The following is a 21,094-nucleotide window of genomic DNA, read 5'->3' as shown; positions in this document are numbered from 1 at the left end:
AAAGCACCTAGTGAATGTCAAATGAGTTGACATTAGTGAATGGCAAAAGAGTTGGCTTTCTAATAGGGTAAGTGGACCAAGTTGTGGTGCCAAAAACATGACACCTTTTTTTTCTAGTTTTACAAAATGCATATGCGCTATAGCATGTACATGCTTTCTAAAACAAAACAAAATTAAAAATGGGTTGCAAACCCATTGCCCATTTCATTTTCACTCCATTTTACAAGGATTTCATAGCCATAGTACATACATGAGTTGAAGGAATTGAAGATTTTCACCACCCGCCTCCTCAAAATGCCTCCTCGTCACCAAAGTTCAAGATCAAGATCACACCATATGTTTTCTACCCTTCTTTTTGCATTGTTTTATATGTTTTTGCATTGTTTTGTAGTTTTTTTCAATTTTTCTTTAAATATGTTTATTTATTTAGATTGCAATTGGTTTCATATTAGGAAATGTGAATAATGAACCGAAAAATACCCAACAAGATCAAAACCAAAACCCTCAACAAGATCCAAAGGAAAACCCTCCACAAGATGAGAATAAAAATCCTCCACAACAAGAACAAGAAATTTTGCAACCTGTACTGATTGGAAGACCTCCTCCTGGCACATAAGACAACATAATAAATGAAATAGAAAGAGGGAAAAATGAATTACAAGCACTCATTGGTAGGTTGAAAGCTTGTGGACTAACCAATCCAATAAGAGGACAATTGGTATCCTCCCTTGAGTCCATTATGACCCATGTATCTTCTGTTAGTGGTTAGTTAGATATTTGGTGTGTTAAGAGGGAGGAACATAAAAGATATTATGCAAACAAATTATCCTATCAAGATGTAAAATATATATACCAAAAGGTAGCATTCATGCATTATTTAGAAAGCCTGGTGAATAAAATATTGCTAGAGAGACAAATAAATGGTTCCCCATACATTGGTGCATACATGATGGTATTAGAAATAATTTTTGGGATAGATGGTGAATGATCTTCGATGCCCCTCCCTGCAGTAATCATGAGGTCCCAATGTATTTCTTAAGGAAATTCTATTGTGAATTTGTCCTTAGGGAGATCCCCAATTATTTTGATATATTAGAATCTCAGGGTAGAGGTGGTATGTCATCATTTGAGAGGCCAGGGCATGTCATGACCCTAATGTAGTTAGGGCATTTATTGTCAAGCCACAAGGTGAGCATGTGATTATTCCTTTAGTTGTGAAGGAACATGTAGAGGCTAGCACTCTAGGGACTATTAATGCTTTGACATAGACCCTCATTCATTGCATGAGTCCATTAGTTGAGGAGGAGCCTTCTGTGCATCGTGATCACATGTGCACATTATGTAGATCCTTATGTACATTTGGCAGTCATGCTAGAGATACTATGGATGATGGGCTAGTCACTGATTAGTTCCTGAATGAGATATTTTGCATTTATGCATAGGTAAATTACAAATATAATAAACTAATTTGATCACATTTCATATGTATAGTGAATGACTAATTAATTAGCATGTATTGGCATTGTTCAAAATTTAGGGTCAGGGTGTTGGTGGCCCCAGTAGAGATCCCCCAACCCCATTTTTCATCCCGTCGACAAGTCCAAAGGTATGTATCAATTTAATAATTTAAATTAATACATATATTTATTAATTAATTATATAAAGGATTGACAAAAAAAATTATGCATGTGCATCACTTCTCTTACTGGACCATCGATATTCACTAGGGACTCTGAGCCTAGGTGTGATATGATCTTTGTAGAGGTACATTTGTTTCATGTTAATTTAATTAATTTGATTATATATTTTTTATGTTTCATGTTACATGTAATGTGTATTGTATGACATGAAGATCTTGACATCTGAGACTCCTCCTCATCTTCGACAGTCCATCGATCATGGAGTGGCTACAGCTATGGCTAGTTTAGAGCCATTGACTAAGGTATGAAAGAATTTTATTGTTTTTAGTTGTTATTTATAATAGTTAGTATCAAAATTTCTAATTTTATTTATAAGTGATTATATTGATTGAATTTTTCTAGGGTCTTGTTACACCTGATCATCAACGAGCCTTTGAGGTGGACTTGTAGAGTGACTATTTGATGGCGGTAAAAAAATAAATAATTTTGTGTGTACATATATTTGATTTCAATTTATAATAATTATTGATTCATATCTACTTTTTTTGTATCATCTCGAGTTAGAGAAGAGCCTAAACAAGAGGACGAGTGAGCGTGTGAGGAAGATCCCATCATCTCCCTCCACACAAAGATCGAAGACCTCTATAGATTTGTTTCCTTACCCTCATGGGAAGTAGAAGATATAGTCGATAGACACACATGTATAGGCATCAATGGACATACATGTTGGATTTTATGTTAGTGGACATATTCGATATACATTTGATGTATATATGACATTTTATATTTGATGTATGACATATATTTGATGCATGACATTATTAGACTTATGACATTATTGGTGGATATATGATATGTTTGTTCATGTATGACATAATTGGTTATCATAATATATTATGTGTTTGTTAATGTATGACATTATTAGTTATCATTTTATATTATACGTTTGTTCATGTATGACATTATTGGTTATCATAATATATTATATGTTCATTCACGTATAACATTATTAGTTATCATAATATATTATGAGGTTGAATGGGTACTTTTACCCAAACCCTTGTTACTCATACCCACGTACCCAAGTATCAGGTACACATATCCCAAGTATTGAGTACTCGGTGAAGAGCATCATACCTAAGAACCTTGATTGATATTTTTGAATTATTTTTTTCAATTTTTTGTTTGTGTATCAGCTCATTGGTTATCAAGCTTAATTCAATACCTTATTAGTTCAAAAATTTGATAGAATATTGATTAACAATAAACTTTATCACTTTTCAAGTATAAGTTTATCATTTCCAATATGTCATCATTGTATATGAGCAATGTTAGTATGCTAATAGAAACCAAATTTAAATAAAGCTTCTACAAACTAAACAAAATTCATAAACTTCAAGATAGAATAAGATGAGCTCTCAATTGAGAATATGAGCCATTAATGGACTCTCTCCATAAGAAGCTCTCTTGTTGAGTCGCTTTGTCTAAATAGATACGATGTATGCTCAAGCTTATGCTTCAAAAATGGCTTCAAATGGAGTTGGAATTTGGGTGTGAGTGTATGGTTTTGATGTAAAATGGCTTCTTAAAATGGAATTATGAATTTACTTCATGGATTGTTTTATTTTGCAAAGGGGAAGGATCCAATTTATAGGAAAGAGGCTTGAGATATTGAGGGCTAAGATGCAATGATGGGAAAAAGCTCATGGAGGGCTCAGATTGCATGAGAGGAGAGCACATGGATTGTGCTTCCTTACAGCCAATCAAGGAGTGACACATGTCACATGGTGAGAGGATGGAAGAAAGGGGAAGGATGAGTCAGCAAAGGAGGCTCAAGGGATAAAATCTTTATAAAGACCCTCATAATGACTTGTAAGACCAATAAAAGGGCTTGGAAGAGTCATTTATGGCCTAGTGGGCTTCATAAAGTTTTATGGTTGAGATATTTTGAGGGAGATGAGAGCAATTTTGACTTGGGCTTGATTAGGAGGGTTTTAAGCTTGATTAGGCTTGTGCAAATGATTAGAGGATGGATTAGGATGGTTTAGGATTAGCTTAGGGATAGGCAAGTGGATGGCATTTAATGAGGGTGGGTGAAGGAGGAGATATTTGTTAACTTTGGCTTGGGTTCGTAAGTCTTAACCCATTTTTAGGGAATGTGACAAGGTTAGGAGGGGATTAGGATTAGGTTTAAAGACATCTTCTAGAAGAGTCTAGACTTTGGATGAGGACAAAGACTTTCTAGAATAGTCTAGAATTTCCTAAGATGAGGATGAAGACTTTCTAGAAGAGTCTCTAACTTCTTAGGATGAGGATAAATTAGATTTTTAGGAAATAAATAAAGTTTTATTTATTTGAAGGGTTTGGGTTGAGGAGATATTTATTAAAATTTTTTTAATAAACATGAGGATTAATATTTAATCTTAATTAAATATTTTGAGTCGGGATTAGGGGTAGGAAATGATGGGATTAGCCTTTAATCAAAATTATAGAAGGATTAGAAGATTTTGGAAGAGGTTAGTGGTCTTAAGGAAATTGGCCAAGTTTTGGACAAAAAATAAAATTTTCATTTATTTTGGGATTTTTGGTCAATTTATTAATTAAATAATTAATAAATAAGGAAATAATGTTTAAATAAGATTTAAACATTTTTGGGAGGGATTCCTTAATTAAATATTTTTAATTAAGATAAAGGGATTTAATGGCATGAAAATAAATAAATAAATTAAATAATTAATTAATTAATAAATGATGATGTCATCAAGAATTTTTAAGAAAATAAAAACACTTTATTTTCTAAAGCTTTTTATGTGTCTACAATCATCATATGATTTATGATCTTATTCATGTTTAAAGTTTTCCTTCTCTATTATTCGTTTTCAATCTTAATTCAATACCTAATCAGTTTGAAACTTTGATACAATATTGATCGACAATAAACTTTATCAGTGTTAAAGCCAAAAATTTATCATTTGCAATATGTCATTGTCATATGGTTTATGATCTTCTTGTTCATTTTTAAAGTCTACCTTCTATGTTATGCATCTAAACATGAATCATAAATTATTATTACAAACATTTAACAAATCTAAAACTAAAAACAATACATTACATTTGTAAACTTTATCACTGTTCTTGATTTGAAAAATCATTGTCATGACTCATAAATTCAAGTTTTCTATAAATATAAAAGTATAATTAAAAATAAATTTTGACATACCCAAGTACCCCCCTCCCCTATTATAAAAAATAGTTGTACTCGTACCTTAAGTACCCCAAGTACCTCCGTCCCCATGCAACCTTGTATATTATATGTGGATCTTGGTATTTTCTCTACACCTATATGGTCTATAGGATCTCTTGCTACTTAAGACATCCCCTGACCTTGCCCAACCTCCTCACTAGGTTAACTGATCCAAACTTGCAGCATCACTCCTTTACTCTTCTAGGAACACTATCCCTCCAAAGGTTTTATAGATCTACTAGGGTACCACAGAACTCCCCAGTCCAACCAAGGTTTCCATGATGTCCTAAGATGTTATTGGAACACTTTTACTATGCTTGAATTGATAACAACAATGGGTTTGTATCCAATTTCAAGATTTCTTCACAAAAGGGCTACAAGGAGAGCCCTTAATTAGGCCTCCACCCAGATTTCTAGGGCCAATAACTCTTTTGTATTATGATGTAGGAGCATCCTGGGTTGCCTTGTTATCTTGCTCATTCTATTCACCTAGTAGTTCCTTCATGTGCCTAGTAATCTTTCATGTGCCTAGAAATTCCTTCATGTGCCTAGCAGTTCTTCATGTGCCTAGCAATTCCTTCATGTGTCGAGTTCTTGTAGCATTCCTTCATGTGCCAAGTTACCCAGTGGATGTCAAGTGATTTTTCATGTGCCGAGTTACCTAGTGGATTCCAAGTGATTCTTCATGTGCCAAGTTACCCAGTGGATGCTGAGTGATTCTTCATGTGATGAGTTACCCTATATATGCTAAGTGTTAATATTTGGGTGTGATTTTGCATGCCGACTCGCAGGATTTATTTCATTCATGAAATTTATGTTAAGATCTTTTCTTGGGATGAGTCCAGACCACTGTTGGGTTGGCCTTCCTCTTATGTAATGTTCTAGAATGTTCTGTAATCCATTTTGGAAAGTATAAATATAGAGTTTAGGCTTAAGGCTAAGTAAGTTTTTTGGAAAGAAATTTTTTGAGGAAGTAGATCTAAAAGTGTGAATTTTCTATTGGATCTTTGTAACTGAATGTATTAAATTGGTCATAACCAATAAGGCCTCATAGCTAGGAATGTATGAAGATATTTTGATGAATCAATAGAAGTATTTTCATATTCCCCTGCTTTGGTTGTTGTCCATTTGTGTTTCCTTCCGTTGTGTTAACTCTTGCAGGGTGGTTTGGATAATTGGGGGAGCCTTTGGCAATAGTTATTCACCCCTTGCCTGTGTTAGTTGGCATCAGAGCCTGAGGTTTTTCCTTGTGGAGATTGGATCATGTAGAATCTTGATTTGGATTTGGTTGTAAGGTGGAAGATCTGTGGATTTGACCTATAACTTGCAGAGGGTTACGATCTTGTAGGAACCTAATTTGTAAAGATGGTTCATGGTAGAGGAAATAATGTTGATAATGCTATATTGGATCAGTTGAGACAAATTGCAACCAGATTAGATGTTGTGGAGATAGTCTAGAGGAGAGGAGCACATCTTGATGATGTAAGTGATGATGAAGCAGTAGCACCAAACCATAATCCAGAACCTGAAGGAGATCAAGATGAGGAAAGATTGTTGAGAGTATTGTCTAGAGCGAATTCAAAGCCTATTGTAGAAGTTGTTCCTTATGATGGAAAATTGGATACCAATGGTATGTTAGATTGGTGAGAAGAACCTTATGCAATAAGGGATGTGATGAGGAACCTATTTTAAGGAGAAGTCTTTTCAAGACAAGATGTAAGATGGTTGGGAAATGTTGTGAAGTGATCATTGACAGTGGAAGTTCTACAAATCTGGCATTAGAAGAGCTAGTTACAAAGTTACAGTTGTTGAGGCTGAAACATCCCAAACCTTATCATGTTTCATGGATCAAAGATGAGCATAAGATATTGGTAAGTGAGCAATGCCTTGTGAAGTTCAAAATTGGACATTACTTTGATGAAGTTTTGTGTGATATTATGCCCATGGATTGTTGTCATATTTTTTTGGGTAGACCTTGGCAACATGATAGATATGTTATACATGATGGAAGATTGAATCGATATACTCTTTCGATAAATGGGAAGAAACAAACATTGTTGCCTTTGATTGAAGTTCCAGATGAGGTTAGTTGTACTATTATAAAAATTTGCATAGTTAATGGGAAATAATTTGAAAAAGAAGTGAAAAAGAATCAAGTTTCTTTTGCTATAATTCCAAGAAAACCAAGTTTTGTCAATGAAGACTGAGTGCCAGAAAACAATGTTAACTGAGTACCAGTCAGTGGTGACCGAGAGATAGGTGGTAGTATTGACCAAGTACCAAAAGAAATTGTAGAGTTGTTGAATGAGTATAAAGACATTGTTACTACAGATATTCCTAATGGTTTACCTCCAGTAAGAAGTATAAGTCATTGTATGGATTTGATACCTGGAGCTAGTTTGCCAAACAAAGCACCATATACATTGACACCTGCAGAGAATGAAGAACTTAACAGACAAGTGCATGAATTGTTGCAGAAAGGTTTGATCAGAGAAAGCTTGAGTACATGTGTTGTACCTGTTGTATTAGCACCTAAAAATAATGGAGAATGGAGAATGTGTACTGTTTCCAGAGCCATTAACAAGATAACAGTGAAATATAGGTTTCTTATGCCAAGAATGGATGACATAATGGATTATTTGAGTGGAGTAAAATATTTTACCAAGATTGATTTGAAGAGTGGCTATCATCAGATCAGAATCAAAGAAGGTGATGAATGGAAGACTTCTTTCAAGACAAAAGATGGTTTGCATGAATGGTTGGTTATGCCTTTTGGTTTGACTAATGTACCTAGTACTTTCATGAGGTTGATGAATGAAGTTCTAAAAAGATTCTTAGGTAAGTTTGTGATTGTTGATTTGGATTATATTCTGATATTCAGCAGGACTAAGGAAGAACATCTTGAGCATATTAGGCAAGTATTGCAGAGGTTGAAAGAGGAAAATTTGTTGATTAATCTAAAAAAGTGTTCTTTTATGCAAGAAGAGATTGTGTGTTTGGGATTTGTGATTTCAGCTAATGGTTTGAAGATGGATCCTGAGAAGGTTAAAGCAATTTTGGAATGGCCTACACCTAAGAATGTAAGTGAGGTAAGATCATTTCATGGTTTGGCTAGTTTTTACAGAAAGTTTATAAAGAATTTCAGTGCTATTTATAATGCTATGACTAAAACAATGAGGGGAGATAAAAATGAATTCAAGTGGACACATGGAGCTGATAAGAGTTTTTAGACTTTGAAACAAAAGGTTGTTGAATCACCTGTATTGGCTTTACCTAATTTCAAGAAAGTATTTCAAGTTGAATGTGATGCAAGTGGTAATGCAATAGGAGTTGTATTAAGTCAAGAAGGTAAGCCTGTTGCTTTCTTTAGTGAAAAGTTGAATGATGCTAAATGGAAATATTTTGCGTATGATCAAGAGTTTTATGCTATTGTTCAAGCATTGAAGAAGTGGAGACATTATTTGATGCCTAAGGAGTTTGTGTTGTATACTGATCATAGAACTTTACAATACTTGGGAAGTCAACGTAAATTGAATCAAAGACATATGAAGTGGGTTGAGTATTTGTAGAGTTTTACATTTGTAATCAAGCATAAGAGTGGAGTTACTAACAAAGTTGTTGATGCTTTAAGTAGAAGATGTTCTTTCTTGATTGAAATGAAGGTTGAAGTTCTTGGTTTTGATGAGATGAAAGAGTTATATGATGCTGACCCTAATTTTTTTGAGGTGTGGAAAGAGTGCAGAACACCAAATTTGATAGATCACATAAGTAAGTATGATGAGTATTTCATTCAAGAAGGTATGTTGTTCAAAGGTATTCAGTTGTGTATTCCTAGAAGTCCTATGAGGTTGAATTTGATTAAGGAAAAGCATAGTGGTGGATTAGTTGGACATTTTGGAATTGATAAGACATTGAGTTTACTAAAAAAGAAATATTATTGGCCACAAATGTATAAGGATGTTCAGAAATTTGTAAAGAGTTGTGGATTTTGTCAAGTTACAAAGGGAGTGAGTCAAAATATTGGTTTGTATACACCTATTACTATTCTCGAGAAACCTTGGACTGATATTAGTATGGATTTTGTTTTTGGATTGCCTAAAATGGTGAAGAGGTATGATTCTATATTTGTTGTAGTGGAAATTTTTTCTAAGATGGCTCATTTCATACCATGTAAGAAGACATCATATGTAGAGCATGTTGCTAAACTTTTCTTTAAAGAGATTTTGAGATTGCATGGATTACCAAGAAGCATTATTTCAGATAGAGATAGTAAGTTTGTTTGTTTTTTTTGGAAGACTTTGTGGAAGAAGATGGGTATTGAATTGAAGTTTAGTTCTACATTCCATCTACAAATAGATGGATAGATAGAGGTTGTGAATAGAAGCTTGGGTAATTTGCTGAGATGTTTAGTTGGGAATAAACTGAGTAATTGGAAGATGGTATTGGCACAACCTTTATTTGCATACAATTTTTCTATGAATAGGAGAACAGGGAAGACACCTTTTGAGAATATTACTAGAATGCATCCTAGAGGTATATTAGATTTGAGAGATGTTGCTAGTGAAGAAAAGAAAAGCATTGCAGGACAAGAATTTGCTGATTTTATGGAATCCTTGCATAAGGAAGTGAAGTTGAGGTTGGAACAAAGAAATCAAAAGTATAAGAAGAATATTGATTAGTCTAGAAGACACCATGATTTTAAAGTTGGTGATGAGGTAATGGTTCATCTAAAGAAAGGAAGATTCCTAGTTGGAACATATAGAAAGTTGAAGATGAATAAATTTGGACCTTGTAAGAAAATGAAGAAGTTTGACAGTGGTAATGCTTATGAAGTTGAGTTACCTGATGACATGGATATATCTCTTATATTTAACATTACTAATTTGTATAAGTATCATGAGTCAGAGGATGAAGTTCTTATACAAGATGGTTATCCTAAGAAAAAAAGTGAGGAAGTTGAACAGATATTGGATCAGAGAGTAGGCAAGAGTACAAGAGGAAAAGATTACTATGAATATTTGGTGAAGTGGAAGAATAGACCTATTGAAGACGCTTCGTGGATTTATCAATTTGAGTTGGATTCAGCTCAGGTTGGGACATCTCAATGATTTAGGAGAATCATTTCTTTCAACCCCAGTTGTCTGATGCAGGAGCATCCTGGGTTGCCTTGTTATCCTGCTCATTTTGTTCACCTAGTAGTTCATTCATGTGCCTTGCAATATTTCATGTGCCTAGCAACTCCTTCATGTGCCTAGCAATCCTTCATGTGCCTAGCAATTCCTTCATGTGTCGAGTTCCTGTAGCATTCCTTCATGTGCCGAGTTACCTAGTGGATGTCGAGCGATTCTTCATGTGCTAAGTTACCCAGTAGATGTCGAGTGATTCTTCATGTACTGAGTTACCTAGTGGATGCTGAGTGATTCTTCATGTGCTGAGTTACCCATTATATGTTGAGTGTCAGTATTTAGATGTGATTTTGCAAGCTGAATAGTGGGGTTTATTTTATTCGCGACATTTATGTTAAGATCTTTTCTTGGGATGAGTTCGGACCATTGTTGGGTCAGCCTTCCTCTTATGTAATGTTCTAGAATGTTTTGTAAGCCATTTTGGAAAGTATAAATAGAGATTTTAGGCTTAGAGCTAAGTAAGCTTTTTGGGAAGAAAAGTTTTGAGGGAGCAGAACTAAAAGTGCAAATTTTCTATTGGATCTTTGTAACTAAATGTATTAAATTGGCCATAACCAAGAAGGCCTCATAGCTAGGCATGTATGAACATATTTTGATGAATAAATAGAAGAATTTTCATCTTCTCCTCCTTTGGTTGCTGTCCATTTATGTTTGATTCCATTGTGTTAACTCTTGCAGGGTGGTTTGGATAGCTGGGGGAGCCATTCGCCCTAGTTATTCACCCTTTGCCTGCATCATATTAGAGTTTCAACACCTCTACCCTTAATAAAAAATTATACATAGGACCCATGCTCAAGGATTTTTAGGGTCTCAGGGTGCCTACAGGTCATACAAGAAAAATAGCAAAATTGAGGGTTTGGTAGGGTTTTCTTTGTTTTCTGCTATCTCCACTTTTAAGACACCTTCCACACTTCATCAAGAATCTTCCTCCACAAGTTAGAACCTCCTCATACCCCTCTTCAATCCCTCAGAAGGTAAAGCCTTCATTCTTCAAGATTTTCTCTCAAGGGATCTTTCTTTGCTGATAGTCCCTAGTCAGGCATTGCCTAGCTCACCTAGGGCTTGGTCAAAGAATTTTTTGCACTCACTTTTAGTGCCCTTGCTTGCATAATGTAATAAATTAGAGTCTATATCCTTGAAATCTATAAGACCATGGAATTTTCGTAGTGGAGATAAGACTTACAACCCTTTCATGATATACAACTCCAAAACTGGTAGCAGACAAGTATCTTTGAAGAAATTTACAAAATGTTTCAAAAATTGGTCACAAACTATAAATAATGCATGGAAAATGAAAAATAATAATAAGACAACTACAACATGTAACAAATTGATAATAGCCATGTGATTTTCCTCCAAACAAGATTCAAAACCAGTAAAATCTATGCTAAAATAGTCACAATCTACTACATACATTCCAACAGTATGGATTCGTACAAGAAATGAGTTGTCAACCTTTGATTAGGGTTCCTCCAAGAATAAATAGGTTTCTCCTTGGGTTAGAGATAGGTTTTAGGGATTTTTCAAAGCTTCTTGACAATGTAGGTCTTTTAGTAACAATTGGAAAAAGTTGCTCACCAACTTTGAAAAATTGCAAGGAATTTTGGGACAATTTTTATTGCTTGAGTAGTCTTGTTTTGATTGACATTTCAAGACCATGCTATGCCTTTCCAAGACATCCTTGGGAGTGAAAATTTTACTATCTTCCTTCACCTAAGAATCCCCAAACTCATAATAACATCCCTTCCATAAGGTGGCAGATTTACATAACATTGCATTATTCATGCACTTTGATCTTCTAAACAAGTCCACCTAAAATGCAATAAAAACACCTAAGTCAACCTTTCCCCAAAAAAGAGCTAAGAAGGGTACCAACCCAAAGTCAAGGTACCATTCTCACTAGATACCAAAGAGGAAACTTTAAGACCTATCCTAGCTTGGACACACAAGCATGAGCTAAATGCCCTTATTGTATTCACATACTTCTTCAAAGAAGTTCATCACACCAAAAATGATAATGTGGGAGCCTTGAAAGGTTGCACCTGCACCACCTTCCAAGAGATTCTTCAACATCCTATGAGTGAAAAAAATATTCTAACATCTTATGACTGTATTTTCTTTGCAACAACATGTAATTTGTTGATTTTTGGACAACTCTTCACAAAGGGAAGTGGTTATGTTTCAAACCCATGAAATGACTATTAAGACAACCAAGAAGATCATTAACATCTTCCACTAACTCCATTAGTGATAACATGCAACTATATAAGGTGTAATGACTCTCAAAACACTTATTGAGTCAACTTATTAACAAGAACAATTAAAAAAGGAAAATTGTTAGGACTAAGGCAATTTGGGTCTATAGGTAACCTCAAGTTCCTTGACCTTACAAACAAGGATTACCTTATTATCATAAAAAAATAGCATGTTCAAAATGATGTCTATGATCACCACTTTACCTTCTATCAGGAGTCTCCATCATTGGATGAGATGACATATGCAATTACCACTGTCAAAGATCACTGCCCTATGGCATTTAGTGACTCTTAGGGATGATTCAGTTCAACCTACCCTGAGAACATTTGATCACTCAATGAGATGGAACAAGCTTGGGTCTAGTGTTTACCTAGTCACCTTAAGCTAATAGAATAGATAGTTTGATCCTATGACAAAAGGTGATAGAGATTTGGTAGTTGGCAACTTTGTACTGGCCAACACTATGAGTTTCAACATCACTTGAGATGGCATCACAAAATCAAAATAGAGTATGATCACTAAAAAGTGAGAGAGTTTATTATAAGTCTTTGCAACATGGTCTTATAGAACCTAAAATCACATCCATACCTTGCATGAGCTCTGAGATATACCTTGACAAAGATTGCTTCCCTATGGCATTCAGTGACCCTTAGGGATGTTTTGGTTCAGAAATCCCGAGAACATTCAAGTGCTCAATGGGTTAGGACAAGCTTGGAGCTAGGCTTTACCCAACCACCAAGAGCTAACAAAATAGACAATTTGATCCGACAACAAATGGTGAGGGAGATTTGGTTGTTGACCACTTTGTACTGGCCAACACTACAAGTTTCAACATCACTTGAGATGGTGTCAAAAAATCAAAATGGAGTAAGATCTCCCAAAAGTGAGAGAGGTTATTCTAGGTCTCTGCAACATGGTCCTATAGCACCTGGAATTGCATCCATATCTCACACGAGCTCTAAGATATGCCCTATCAAATATTGCTACCCTATGGAATTTAGTGACCCTTAGGGATGTTTTAGTTCAGCGTGCCCGAGAATGTTCAAGCACTCAAAAAGATGAGACAAGGTTGGGGCTAGGGTTTACCCAGCCACTCAAAGCTAACAGAATAGATAGTTTGATCCCATAACAAACAATGAGGGAGATTTGGTAGTTGGCAACTTTGTACTCGCCAACACTACAAGTTTTAGCATCACCCGAGATGGCATCACAAAACCAAAACAAATTAAGATATCCAAAAAGTGAGAGAGATTATTGTAGGTCTCTGCAACATGGTCCTATAGGATTGGAATTGCATCTATACCTCACACGAGCTTTGAGATATGCCCCATCAAAGATTTTTTCCCTATGGCATTTAGTGACCCTTAGGGATGTTTTGGTTCAGTGTGCCTGAGAACATTCAAATGCTCAATGGGACTAGATGAGCTTGAAGCTAGGGTTTACCCAACCATCTAGAGCTAACAGAATAGATAGTTCAATCCTATGATGAATAGTGAGGGAGATTTGGCAGTTGGCAACTTTTTATTGGCCAACACTACGAGTTTTAGGATCACCTGAGATGGCATCACAAAACCAAAATGGAGTAAGATCTCCAAAAAGTGAGAGATTTTATTGTAGGTCTCCATAATACAGTCCTATAGGACTTAGAATTGTATCCATACCTTGCACCAGCTTTCAGATATGCCCCATCAAAGATTTCTGCCCTATGGAATTTAGTGACCCTTAGGGACATTTTGGTTCGGCATGCTCTAGAATGTTCAAGCACTCAATAGGATGGTATGAGCTTGGGGCTAGGGTTTACGTAGCCACTCAAAGCTAATAGAACAAATAGTTTGATCCCACGATGAACGGTGAGGGATATTTGCTAGATGGCAACTTTGTATTGGCCAACACTACGAGTTTCAGAATCACCCAAGATGGCTTAGCAAAATCAAAATAGATTAATATCTCCAAAAAAGTGAGAGAATGTATTGTAGCTCTCCACAACATAGTCATATAGCACCTCAAATTGCATCCATGTCTTACATGAGCTCCGAGATATGCCTCATCAAAGATCGCTACCCTATGGCATTTAGTGACCCTTAGGGACATTTCAGTTTGACATGCCTGAGAAAATTGGAGTGGTCAATAGGATAGGATGAGCTTGGGACTAGAATTTACCTGGCCACCCAGAGCTAATAGAATAGACAGTTTGATCCCACGAAAAACAATGAGGGAGATTTGGCAGTTGGCAATTTTTTACTGGCCAACACTATGAGGTTCAACATCACATGAGATGGCATCAGAAAATCAAAATGGAGTAAGATCTCCAAAAAAATGAGAGAATTTATTGTAGGTCTTGGCAACATGGTCCTATAAGACCTAGAATCGCATCCATACCTCACACAAGGTCTGAGATATGCCTCTTCAAAGATCATTGCCCTATGACATTTAGTGACTCTTAGGGATGTTTTAGTTTGGCATGCTTGAGATTATTCAATGGCTCAACAAGATAGGATGAGATTGGGGCTAGGGTTTACCCAGCCACCTAGAGCTAATAGAACATATAGTTTGATCCCATGATGAATGGTGAGGGAGATTTGGTAGTTGACAACTTTGTACTGGCCAACACTACAATTTTTGGCATCACTCGAGATGGTGTTGCAAAATAATAAAGGAGTAAGATCTCTAAAAAGAGAGAGAGGTCTCTACAACATGGTCCTATAGCACCTAGAATTGCATCCATACCTCACACGAGCTCCAAGATATACCCCATCAAAGATCGTTGCCCTATGGCATTTAGTAACCGTTAGGGACATTTCAGTTCAATGTGCCCGAGAATGTTTGATCACTCAAAGGGATAGCATGAGCTTGGGGCAAGGGTTTAACTAGGCACCCAAAGCTAATCAAATAAATAGATTTATCCCATGATGAATGGTGATAGGGATATGAGCAAGATATGTATGCGTAGGCCACTTTGTGCAAGATATGAGGAAAAGTTGCTAATTAGGCGAAATTGAGTCTTTTTGAGTTTTTGATCAAGATAGACTAAGATTAGGTGTTTTCAATTGTTATTTTATATTTTGGAATCTTTTCCATGTCCTACAAGTGAAATCTAGTGAACTTTGCATTAGTTGCACTTTTTGTGCAAAATTGCAAAAGTTGTAAAAGTTGCTTTAAAATGCAAATCTAACTGGAAACCTTCTAACCTTAAAAAAAAAATTACCATGCTCGTATACCCAAGCATGGATAGTTACAACTTCCCAAACTTCCATTTGCAACTTTTTTGCAAAAATTGCAAAAGTTGCTCAAGCAACTTTTTGAGCAACGTTGCAACTTTGCATTTACAAGACTTGGGATGCTAGGATACTCAAGTTGGGAATTATCCCTCAAAATTTTCATCAAAATATATTATTGATCTTAATAGAACAACAAAAATCTCATTTCCAACTTTAAATGGAGACTTCATCTTAAATGGAGATTGTTAGTTCCCAAGCATGTCCCAATCAAGTAGATGACTAGTTTACAAAGCAACTAGTAGGAAACGGGATCGTGGAAATGAACTCAATGCTCAATAAGGTTTGAAAACACTAAAATAACTTATTTCCAAATTCTTGGCACTTCACCAATTCCCAAACTCTTGCCATTCACAAATTAACATGCTACAAGAGGTCAAATCCTTCATGGTACTTGACCTAGGGATTGATTGGAAAACTCACAAAACACATCCTCAAGTCTTGAAACCCTGGAATCTTAAAAAAGACCCTACTAACTACCATTTCCCAAATGCGCATGGAATTTCAACCAAGGAAATTGTAGTTAGAGGCCCATTTTTGCTGTGTGCACCAAAATGTTGTCTTGTAAACCTAGTTTCACTAAAAATACAATAACTTGAGTTAGAAAACATGTAGAATAATGAGACTAGAAGAAAAATAAATATGATTCAAAGATCTATCTCAAAAATTTATCACATCTAGTCTAAAATTGCATACATTTTGTACAGCATGCAAACAACAATAAAAATGACTCAAAAACTAAATTGCTTTCTTTACAACTTCTTCCAATCTATATATTAATGTCCTCTAGACCTCACAAATGAGGTATATATATCTCTTATATATTTTTTAATGGTTAGAACCAATATTTTAATAGTTATAAACCTTTTCCCACTAAGTTGCAAATTTGAGCAACTTTTACAAATTTCAACAATGCAACTTTGCACAAAAAGTGCAATTTTCACATTTTTCACTTGATTCCACGTATAGGACTTGGAAAAGGTTCCAAAATACCTAAAACTAGATTAAAAAAAAATTAGTCCTAGGATTTCTTGACCAAAAACATTAAAAATCTTGAATTTCCCTAGTCAACAACTTTTGCTTATACATTAAATAAAGTGCCTTAAGCATACAAAATGGTGTCTTTCTTTGACAACCATGGACTTCTCATTCAAGGGTTGTTTATTCTAGCCTAAGTAGGTAAAAAAAAACATGAAAACCAAAATATTTAAACCAATTTCCTTGGTGCTATGCACCAGTAACATACCCCCAAACATGAATGAAAAGAGAACAATGACCATGGACACAGTGAGATTGGTGAAATGCAGCAAAAAAACTCTTTGTGTTTGCAAGTTTGCAATAAATGGCATCCAATACCCATAATACCACACTTAGGTCCAATTTGATGTTTTCATTTATTTAGATGAAGTTTTGTAGATAGTCATTTTCACATTGTTTCTAATCTAGAGCTTACAACCTTCTTTCACCAAAAGCTTCCTAAGTGCCTAGTAACACCCAACCCACTGCAAGATGCCAATCAGGCTTAATTTCCTTTACCCAATGCTGACCACTATCTCTCCAAGTGGACTCCACTTTTCTAAGGTCGTTTCCCTTCTTTGCGGCTCTTAGAAAACTTGGGTCAATTGTAGGTTTTAGGGACACAAGCCCTCAACTAGGCCAAATAAGGCAAAATGTGAAATCCGATTTTCAAACTCCAAACTTAGGCTAGGACCAACATCATTAGGTTCATACCACAAATATTCATGCACTTTTAGGGTTCTAACACCCCCAAAAGACCAAATTCCCAAAATCAAGCCTAGAAATCCTAGTAGGTAAATTTTCAGTTTTCTATGGCTAACTTCAAAACTTTCCAAATTAGGTATCAAAAAAATTTTCTTTTTAAATACCCTTTACTAGGTTCTTGAAGACTCCAAAATATCTTGGGCTGAACCTACTCCAACATGTCCTAACTCCCACTTGGTTCATAGACCTAATAGGCCTAATTAGGTTGACTTTCCAAAGCGAGTGTTAGGATATGGATTCATAGAACCAGCACAACTACATGGAACTCTTCCTCCCCATACCACATCTCCATTTCAGAATTTTCCTAGGTTAGATTAGTTGGTTTGGAAGTTTAATCACCACTTCTCCTACAAATCTAGGCTAAACACATAGGGATGTTCAGCCTAGGGCCGGCTAGTGAAAATATGAAACCTTCTCCTCCAAGCCTAAAACTCTACCATATTAAAGTAAACTCCCCTAACTTGCATTCCTCTAAGTGGAATTAAACTCCAACCATCCATGTTTTCCAAAACACTCAAATTCAGCCCCCAAACAAGCAACTTGAATAAAAAATGCAATAACTTGAACAAATGAAAAGATAAATCCTTCAAACCAAAATAAAATGAAGCCTAGTTCATCAAGCTATCCAACCATGTCAATTGATCCCTTCTCCCAATCTATAAAGTTCTATACAACATAAAAAAATAGTGAAAATGGTAGAAAATTAGAGTTTTATTCATGCAAATGTTCACTAGTTTGTGTCATCATGTTGTCCTCCCCATTTACAAAATATTTAAACATGTCCTCTATGTCTTCAATCGTCATAACCATATTTCAAATGGTTATGCCAACATACAACCATTTTTGCAACCATACTTCAAAGTTGTCAGCATTTTTGCAATTTTGCTTGACAATTTTTGCAATTTTTGACAACTTCCTATACACCTAGCACTTGACCAAATGACCCTAATGAATATTAAAACCTTCTAAGGATAAAAAAAATCCTATTTGCATTTAAAAACCACCAAAATTGCTTATTTTTGACCCATTTGTACAATTTGACACTCTGGCTTATAATGGCACCTATAGACACCTAAATTTGATTACACCGCTTTGGTAATCCTATTTAGTTATCTCTAAAGGCATCATTAATTAAATTCCTATTTAATTAATCCATTGCCATCCTCTAGCTGATTAATTTAATTAATCATCTATAGTCCTAATTGATAAATCAAATAACCTATTATTTATCAATTAAATCCTATTCTTCTATCTAATTTAAAAAATTCCCATTTATTAAATAAATCTATTTGATAAATAAAATCCTCAAATCTAAAAACCCCTAACTTATCCCTAATCCTCCATTTAGCCTAATACACCCCATCCACCCATACTAACCAAGCTTAACCACTAACTCACCCACCCTCATTAATGCCATCCACTTGCACATCTCTAACATCCTTAATCTAATCATAAACTCAAGCCTAATCAACCCCCTAATGTTGTCACATTCCCTAAACAAGTTTAAGACTTTCCTAAACCAAACCAAAGTCTCCCCTCAAAAAACCCAACCACCAAGTCATGAGTGCTCTTACAAACCATAAAAGACTCTTACAATTCCACTCATGACTCTTACATCCATCTCTCACACTCTTCCCTCTTCCACACTCATTCCTCTTGCATCTCTCTTACATACTCAACCCAACTCATCATGCCTTTAACCAACCCTTTACCCTACCCTCTCACACTCATCCTCCTTGTGAAAAGTGTCACCTTCCCATTGGTGCTAAACAAGCACAATCCATGTGCTCCCCTTTGAGTGCATCTTAGCCCTCCTTAACCATCTCCCCATCCTTGCATGTAAGCCCTCCATCCCTCAAGCCCTTAGCCTATAAATTGAATCCCCTCCTAAGCCATTTCAACAACAATCTTTGAGCTAAAGTTACCATGCTATTTTGAGAACCAAAGTCATCAATCTTACCCTTATAATGCCAAATTGAGAGCTCACAAAGCTACCAATTTTCCATTACCCATCTCCACCATTGAAGCAACTTTGATCATCTTGAGCATACATCCACATCAAAGGACGCATCTACAAAATCAAGAAAGCATGGAGTGTTTTCTCCTTTGAGGTTTTGCACTTCTTATTTTCTTTTCTTTGTCTAAACATATATGTGAATTTAGTTTTAGTTTGTGAATATTTACTTTATTGTTAATGTTCTTTGCATACTAAATCTTGTTCTACATTTTGGCACTCCCGGTGGGACCCCACTATAGGTCATTTAATCATCAACTTCTATCTATATGTTATTTTTCTAACAATCTAATGTTTCTTGTTGTTTGAGTGAGTTGTAGGGTGTTTTTCTTATTTTTGCAAGTTAAAGAACGCACTTAGGAAGAAGACATACCCTCAAAAATCTGAAAATAACAAAAAATTAAAAAAAAATTGGAAAAAAATACACATTTTTCCAACTTTTTTCGCGTAGTATCGTCGCCGTAGTTTGGTGTCTACGCCTACAAACTATCGTCTCTACCAGCTACTCTGTCATCTCTACAACCAAATTGTCATCTCTGCAGTTTGGCATCTCCGACTATCATCTACGCATCCTAGACTATCATCTCTGCAGATCAGTGCCTCCACCGACTAGTTTTTCATCTTTGCAACCTGAACTGTCGTCTCCACCGCTGCCAACCTGAACTATCGTCTCCACCATCGCAAACCTAGACCCTCATCTCTGCAAATTAGTGTCCTCACTTGTATCCTATTTTTTTTGTGCCGCAAAACTGACCTATCATCTGTGCTTCTTTGTTTGTCATCTCCGTTGATTAGCGTCTCCGCAGATCAGCGTCTCCGCAATTTGGCGTCTGTGCCTGATGAACTGTTGTCTTCGCCTGTCTCTGTTGCACTTCTATTTTAAAATCTTTATTTCTGCACTTTGTAGTTTATAAAAAAAGGAGTATAAATCAAAATTTGACTTTTAGTGGTTCCGTAGAATTTAGACCATTCTAAGCATTTTTACGCGCAGAAAAAATAGCAAAAAAAGTTTAAAATTTTTTTCCCATAGTTAAGCTCTCATTTTCGAAGATTTTTGGTAACTAACTAAATTGCTTTTTTTATGTCTCATTGCAGGTTGGAACACATATGGAACCACTAACCATGTTTCTTGTAGGTTCTCATATTGCTAAAAAATGAACTTGAATGTTTAACCATTTGTCTTTGAATGCATGTTGCTAAAATGAACTTGAATGGTTAAACACATTTTCCATTGAATGAATGTTGCTCAAAAATCACTCTTGAATGCCATGGATTAAAATCAATTTTCCTTGGAATGCATGCTTAAAACAACAAATCCGATCTTGAATGCCAAGGATCAATTAACCATTGCAATATCAAACACTTCATGTGGATCTTCTAAAATTGAACAAAACAAATCTCTTTTTCACATGCAATTTAGGTAAAGTTTGATTTTCGGACAATTAAAAAACTTTGTTAAGTTAAATACAAATTTTCAAAAATCAATTTGATTAGTTCCTTGGAGTCACCTCTTTTTTAATCACCCATCAATTCAACCATTGGTTGCAATCTCAGTGCCATTTATGGGGATGGGTCTACTTGAAAAAGGTGTTAAATGTTCCACAATCTAACTAACTCACTTGGTCTTTGAACGTTTGCTTTAACTTTATCAAAATTCTTAAATGACCAAAACTCTAGATTAAATCGATCACACTTCA

The sequence above is a fragment of the Cupressus sempervirens genome, chromosome 11 (assembly GCF_028749045.1).
Source record: "Cupressus sempervirens isolate cs-2001-9-10 chromosome 11, ASM2874904v1, whole genome shotgun sequence".
Taxonomy (NCBI): domain Eukaryota; kingdom Viridiplantae; phylum Streptophyta; class Pinopsida; order Cupressales; family Cupressaceae; genus Cupressus; species Cupressus sempervirens.
Note: the sequence above shows the minus strand (reverse complement) of the source record.